This window comes from Cibotium barometz, chromosome 62, assembly GCF_041138505.1.
Source record: "Cibotium barometz isolate CiBa-2024 chromosome 62, ASM4113850v1, whole genome shotgun sequence".
Classification (NCBI taxonomy): domain Eukaryota; kingdom Viridiplantae; phylum Streptophyta; class Polypodiopsida; order Cyatheales; family Cibotiaceae; genus Cibotium; species Cibotium barometz.
The window spans coordinates 1,218,730-1,227,214 of NC_141107.1; positions in this window are offsets into that span (position 1 = coordinate 1,218,730).

Sequence of the window (8,485 nt, forward strand, 5' to 3'; positions counted from 1 at the left end):
ATGGGCACCCTCCGTTCAGATCGAGGGGGGGAGTATATGTCTTCAGAATTTAATGCATTTCTGGCTGAGCGTGGGATAAAACACCAATGTACAGTGCCGTATACACCACAGCAAAATGGTGTGGCTGAGAGAAAAAACAGGTCTCTCATGGAAATGGCAAGATGTATGGTTAAGAGTCAAAGTCTACCACATGGTTTTTGGCTTGAGGCTGTCATGTGTGCCACTTATGTACTAAACAGGTGTCCCACCAAAGCATTACAGGTTGTCACTCCATATGAGGCTTGGCATAGCCGCAAGCCATCTGTTGGCCATTTACGTGTTTTTGGTTGCCTGGCATATGCATTAGTGCCTGTGCAACATCGCAGAAAATTGGATGACAAAGCTGTCAAATGTATTTTTGTTGGATATAGTGCTGAGAGCAAAGGCTATCGTTTGTATCATCCACAGACAAAGCGCATTTTGGTTAGCCGTGATGTTGTATTTGTGGAAGATGCAGTTCAGCCCTTGGTTTCATGTACTAAGGAGACAGATATCAGCTCACGTGATGTCTATGATACATTGTTGCCTCTTTTCAGTGGTGCACAGTCAAGTGCAATACCTCATGAGGCAGTTTTTCAGCCTATGTAGGTTTTAAATGATGGCACAGATGAGCCTATATCTGATGCAGATGTGCATGATGCACTTGAGGATGAGAGACAAGAGATTGAGGGCTCTAGGAACATGCCTAGATGGCTGGTGCAGACTTTGCGTGACAGCAAGTTGGATGCCCCTTTGTCTAGTCGCACTCGTTCTGGCTCTCATGGTGCCTCTTATGCGTCAGATTGTTATGCATTGGCTGTTTCTAGTATGTGCGATGAAAGTGAGCCTGTTTCATTTGATGAGGCACAAAGTTCAGAAAATTGGATGGCTGCTATGCAAGCAGAATACGATGCTATTATGAAGAATAGTACATGGTCTTTATGTGACTTGCCCCCTGGCAAGAAGGCCATTGGCACTAAGTGGGTATACAAATTGAAGCGTAAGCCTGATGGCACAGTGGATCGCCATAAGGCTAGGCTTGTTGCAAAAGGTTATGCTCAAGAGAAGGGCATTGATTTTGATGAGACTTTTGCTCCCACATGTCGTATGACCACTGTTCGTAGCATCTGTGCATTAGCAGCTCATAATGGTTGGAATGTACATCAGCTGGACATAAAGACTGCGTTCTTAAATGGAGATTTGCATGAGGAGGTGTATGTATCGCAGCCTCGTGGTTTTGTTCAAAGAGGGCAGGAAAACAAAGTGTGCAGGTTAAAAAAGGCTTTATATGGTTTAAAGCAAGCTCCACGAGCTTGGTATGAAAAAATACATGCATATTTGACTGCACATGGGTTTCAGAATAGTCCAACAGAAAGCACTTTGTATGTTAAACGTGTGGATGGTGTACATCTAATCATTGCTCTCTATGTCGATGACATGCTGCTCACAGGACCAAATGAGAGTCATATTGCTGATTTTAAGGCTGATTTGAATGCCTCTTTTGAGATGTCAGATTTGGGGCATTTGCATCATTATTTGGGGATACAATTTAAGCAGTGTGATGGAGGTATTGCTTTGTGTCAGACAAAGTATATTGAAACATTGTTGCGGAGATTTGGCCTTGAAGACTGCAAGCCTATTGCTACTCCAATGGAGACAGGTTTGAAGTTGAGTCTTCATGATGCTGGAGATCACTTTGATGTCACACTCTATCAGACAGCTGTTGGTTGCCTCATTTATGTATGCATTACGAGGCCAGACATTCAGTTTGCAGTCTCACAGGTGAGCAGATTTATGCATAGCCCAGGCATTAAGCATTGGCAGGCAGTGAAGTGTATCTTTCGCTATTTGAGTGGTACTCGGCATCTTGGGTTGTTTTATCCCAAGGGGGGATCATTGCCGCCAGATTTACATGTTTTTTCAGATTCTGATTGGGCTGGTTGTTATGACACACGCGTGTCCACGAGTGGTTTTTGCTTCATGCTTGGAAGCTCATGCATATCATGGTTGAGCAAGAAGCAGTCTACTGTGGCCACTTCTAGTTGTGAAGCTGAGTACAGGGCAGCTTTCACAGCTACGGTTGAGTGTGTGTGGCTCAGACGCCTTATGGCTGATTTGGGTGTTGGGCAGCCATCTGCCACCACCATCTTCACTGACAGTCAGAGCGCATTGGCAGTTGCGCGGAACCCAGTGTTCCATGCTCGTACGAAGCACATTGAGGTGCACTACCATTATGTCAGGGAGAGACTCTCTGCAGGAGAGATCAGTTTGGCTTATGTGCCAACACAGGATAACCTTGCAGACCTTTTCACAAAGGCTCTGCCTCGTGAGAAGTTCGAAGCTTTTCGCAAAGCTTTGGGCTTACTCCCTTTTGTGGATTCGTCCACATAGCTAGACACTTCCCTATACATGAGTGCTAGCTCTTGTTCACCGCATCACTCCAGGGGGGATTTGTTACCATATTATAGTAGTGATGTGTGTGAACACACTTAGGACCGCCGGGGCACTTTTTCCCTCACTAGGAGGTTTTTTCCCCCGTGCATTGTATATACGCCCATTATCTTCTAGGGCTTGTTATCTTTCATTTTTGGCACTCATAATACACTACTGTGTTGTGGTCAAGCTTCCTCATCTTCTTGAAGTTGTGTGTGCATTCCTGCAACCCTAATTCCAACAGAATTGATGCTCTGCCTGAGAGTAATATGAAGGTAATGGTCTACTGTGGCTCCCCAGGGCCTTAGTGTGGTCCCCTCGCTGCCCTCAACCATGAACCCCACATGCTTGACCTCCTACACCAAATAGATGGTGGGTAACTCAACCACTCCTCCTCAGGGCACAAGGGTATTTTAAGGGTAATATCCGTTATATCTAGGTGCCCAAATCTATAACATCAAATCTTGCACCCTCTAGGCCTCTCTAAAGATCAACCACCACACTATAATGAAGGAGCACAACCTAACTGTGGGAAGTATAGGAGACTTCAAGACAAAGGATATCTTCTTCACATCTACTACAAAGCCCCCCCTTAAAACCCTAACCACCACCAAAAACCACCTTGAAGGAAGTATGGCAGGCTTCAAGACAAAGGATATCTTGTTCACGTCTGCTACAATGGCCCCTTAAAAATCTAACCACCAAAAACCACCTTGAAGGAAGTATAGTAGGCTTCAAAACAAAGGATATCTTGTTCACATCTGCCTACAATGGCCCCCCTTGAAAACCTAACCACCAACAATGACCTTGAAGAAGGGAAAGGAGAAAATGAAGAAGCATACTAGGCTTCAAGATAAAGGATATCTTGCTCACATCTGCTACATTCCAAGAGGGAGATGACAAGGATCTTAGTTTTTTGCATGTCTTTAGCTTGCTCCCTTCGCACTCAAGCTAGACTCCTTGGCTCACCACACATATGCCTAAAGCCTCAACCAAAGAGAATGACATAGCATGGGCCCTTCTTACCTTCACAAGGCCCGATTAAGCTACATTATCTAGCCTTATGGGCAAGAAACAAGTCTAAAAGCCTTGTTTTAGTGAGGGGAGCCAAATGTTGAAGAAAGAAGCAACCTAGAGAAATTGAAGAATGTAAGTAATGGTGTAGGAAGCAAAAGTGTTGGAGAGTGTGAGGGGGAGTCCCCGTTGGAATCACATACACACAACTCACCTTTGCAGCCTTTTCCTATCCATCCTAGTGCATCATGTAATGGGGGGGCATGGTGGTGAAAGCTTGGCCCATGGTATGACCCATAACTTGGAGGCGCATTGATGAAAAGACCTAGAAGATTCTACCATGCAAGTAGCTCATTCATTGCCCCTGTTAATTCACTATGAGTTGTAGTTCCTCATGAATGGAAAACACATTTAATTACACCTCCCCAATAGGAAACTCTCTGCATAGCCAGAAAAATTATTTGCTTAGCCCTACAAATGCACGTTCTTTCACTTGGCTACACACGTTCTTTTACTTGATTCCCATGTTCTTTCACCATCACCCCCTTGCGAGAATGCATGTTTGCCACCTTGCACATTTGTTACATTTAGTGTCCACCTAATGTACGCCTGCACAAACATACGTTCCTTCACTAAACGTACATAAAGGAGCTTCCCCATCCTCTAGGGCCTAGCTCATTTTTTCAATATTCCATTTGTTTCTAGCCAAACTCTTGCCATTTTCAACCACGCCTGTAACCACTCTCCCAACCTTTGCATACCAATCTAGCCTCCATTTTTTGTTTTGATTGTGATTATCCGAGCATCATGGCTAAGCAGTAGACATCAGGGACAACCCCTCTTCCAAGCCCATCAAGATGACTCCCTTGAAGAATAGGAAGAAGCCCTTGAAGTGCACTGCCTCGAGGAATACATCATCTCAACCAATGAGATATCCCCTTGGGCTTAGCCCTATTGTTGGAAATAGGTGGCTACATGATCCATAGCAAGATCGTGTCTCTAGATAAAGTGGAGCACAAGTTAACGTACCACACTATGACGTGCTATGACATTGCTCAGTTTGAAGTGATGGTCTTCGTGGATAGGTTGGATCTTGGCGGCACTCCCATAATCTCTCCACCTGGATGAGATTTATGTCTACATACAATGCCAATCACTACACAAGCAAAGTGAAGGACCCCTCAAGTATTGTACACACCATCCCCCTTGCCCCTGAATGCTATTCATGATGCCTTCACTTGCTCCATGCCATTGAGCCATACCATAGATCTTGACAATCCAAGGAACCTTGAAGGATGTTATCAGCATCAATTATTAGTGCCATCTGTGAGTGCCAACAATAAGGACGGGGTTGAATGGAAGCATATCACTCGACACAAACTCATTGTGCCGACTAGATCCCTCATCTTGCTCACCCACCTCCATTGGATAGGCATATAGCTATAGCAGGTGCAATTTGGCACTCCTCGCTCAACTCAATAGGGGGATACTATGAATTGGGCGGACTACTTTCACCATTTGCGTTAACCTCGAGGGCAAGTTTGGTGTTGTCCTCCCTCACCATGCTTTTCTTCCACAGAGCAGTTTCTGTCATAGAAGCAACCACTATCTTCATGCTCCCATACCACATCTTCACCCTCACCTTGCAAGCCTAGTGCTAAGTAATCACCTACTCTAATAAGTTGGACGAGGGAGAGCCCATTGAGCTCACAATACTAGAAGACCTCTACCCTTTTTTGGCCCCATCCCTCATCGCATGTGATGCCATTGACTAGCTAAGAGGACCCAGACGACACTCTATTGACAAGATATATGCCCACCTCATTCACCAGTCAACACCACTTACTCCCCCATCGCCATCCTAGTCCTCTAGCACTACCTCATTCACCAGTGCAACACCACTTACCCCCCATCGACTAGCTAAGAGGAGCCAGATGACACTCTATTGACAAGATATATGCCCACCTCATTCACTGGTGCAATACCACTTACTCCCCCATCGCTATCCTCGTCCTCTAGCACTAAGCATGGAAGCAACTCTCTAGCTGATGCAAGATCACCAGCAATACCTCTTTAGCACGGACCATGACCATGTGGCGTACCCTCATGAAGTCATGGATGAGGAGGCACATGCCTTTTATCGATCCATGAAGCCCGCCCTCACTATGAAGCCTAGAGGATGCGAGGGGGATGATAATGATGATGATAATAGGGTTGATGATGACACCCCTAGGGCCTCCCCTGAGAAGAGATTCCTCATCAACCAAAACCTCAACACAATCCAAATTCCCTAGTATGGAAACCACCTTAGTAGAGGCTTTTCTATGCCATATCCTCTCCTCTAACAACCCACCCATAACCCCCATTGCCTCTACATTCACTCCCTGCCACAACATCACTCATGGAGCCACCTTCCTTGATGTAAAAAATTATTGGTGGACCACAACCACTATATTGCCCCCCCCCTCACCAACACCACCTAAACCTTCACTACACCCCACCACTCTAGGCAAAGTCCTCAATAGATTGAAGTTTCCACTTCATCACAAGATCACTAAAAGCCAACCCACCTCTAAGAAGGTGAGATCTCGCAATCTCTTGCCATCTGGGTGCTAGACCATCGCTTCCACACTCTGAAAGACCCCAACCTCATCATCAATAGAATTGGAATCTCTCTCATCAAAGGGCAATCTCAAAGAAAAGCTAAATCTTTGGGAAAAGGCCCAACACACCAAAGGGCAAGGGAGGATACAAAAGGCCTAATGCCACTAATGTCCACCCCATAACCCACCACGACGTGATGGGAAAACAACCTCTCTAGAGGTGACCTTACTTGTTGAAGCCCGTCCCCTAATAAGAATATTGCTATGCTCCTCTTACTACTTGCAAATAAGCCCCACTTACTTCCCCATCGAATGCGGGCCATCGAATGCAGGTGGGCATGAAAGTAGCGTGAGAAGAACCCTAAGTTGCAATTTAACTTTCCATGGATCCCCCCTCTAAAGCTACCAAAGCCCTAGATAAAGCTTGGATGTTACACAACACGCGCAAATTTATTCTAGCAACCCCAACATCGATCACATCACAATCCGTTTCTTTAAGATCATCATTACTTTGTTGGTTTTTGATCTTAATATCATCATCACCATCCACTTCTTCAAGCTCATAATTACTCTGATTGGTAATGTTTTTCGATGACGGGTCCCTAAGGCCTTGCTTTCGACATCAACACAAGGCCCACTCTCAAGCATATATTCAGCTATTACACGTAGTTGAAGATACGTCTGAGTTTGCCTTATGGACCTCCTACACTCCTTCCATCATAGCACCCAGTATGAAGGTCCACTAACATCTTCTATTAGCATTATAGCAACTTCTACCATTGACCTCCCCCATGCGTCCACATCGATTCCAAGGATGGAACCATGATTCAAGAGGGGAGTATGTTAACTACAACAGTTAACATTACTGTGGACGTAGCTACTTCTATTGCCATATCATTTTGTACCATGCAGTGCACTTCACGTAATATATTTTGGGATATCTTTAAGCTTTGCTACTAGTATATATTTAGCTTAGGTAATACGCCTTGTTCTAACTCTTGAGCCCCTGGACATAAAATGGCCAGGCAGACATTATAAATATGAGGCTTGTATATAAGTCATTTCCACTACATAATCCGATAATCACAATTGAGTCTAGCGTTTATGCTCTTGTGTTGGTGCTTGTATGCTTGCTTGTTTGGATTGTGTGTTAAGTGATGTTGCTTGATCTCTTCCTCTTCCTCTTTCTCTTGATGTATGCTTGCTTATTTAGATTATGTGGTGAGTGTGTTGAGTGTGATGTTTCTTGATCTCTTCCTCTTCCTCCCCCCCCTCTCGCTCTCCCTCTTCATCTCTCCTGCACTCTCACACTGACATGTGAAATTGAGAAACTGTCTCCCTCTTTGCTCTCTACCCAAGAGAGCTAAACTGCATTGTGGTGATACCAAGTGAACTCTTTACCCAAGAGAGCTAAACTCTACCCAAGAACGCTAAACTCTATTGTGGTGGCACCAACTGAGGCAAGGTTGAGGATCCTAACTTCACCATAAGAGAGGGTTATTCTACCATGAACGGCTAAGGGTGCAAACTGGTATAGACCCTTGTATTCTTGTGTAAGTGTTTCTAAATCAGTGCGAATAGTTGTATTTACTGGTGTTGCTAGTATGGTAAAGCCTTGGGTATTTTATTATTAGAGTTATATTGCTAATATAACATATTCGGGCTATTGCTAATATAAATTAATTAGTGCCCGCAAGTGGGCACTAATTAATTGATAACCTAAGGTTGATGACTATTGCTAATATCAATTAATTTAAAAAATGGACGAAACTGTCGGACTCTCTCCTGTGCAACTGTCAAACTCTCTCCCCCATATCGAACACGTTCACGTCTCTCTCTTAGGCCTGATCATACGTTCACGTTTCTCTCTCTCTCAACGTTCATGTCTCTCTCTCTCTCTCAGGCCTGATCGCACGTTCACGTGTCTCTCTCTCTCTCTCTCTCTCTCTCTCTCTCTAGTGGGGCTATTGCCCAACGTTGAAATGCAATGCAAGGGCTTTTTAAAGGCTTGTTGGAAACCTCTAGAAAAAGACTCTTCTTGAAACATCAATCTCTAGACTCCCCTCCTTTCCTAAGGTTAAAAATACTCTCTCCCACCCTTGTCTAATTAATTAATGTGAAAGAGAATTTGGTACCCATATTGGTACTCACTATTGTGGGGTTGCTTTGCAATTACTACTATGGATGGTTATTAGTATTGCCACCATCACAATGTACTCACAATTATGTGGATCATTAATCTTAATAATATGATGTTGAAATTTTTGTATTTGTATGACTATTTTTGGATATAATCAATTACCAACTATGACTATTTGTATTTGCATAGATCAATATGATGCTGAACTTTTTGTCTTTCTATTTTTGGATATCATCAATTTAGCCAACTATATGTGCATGTTTAGATGTCATATGTG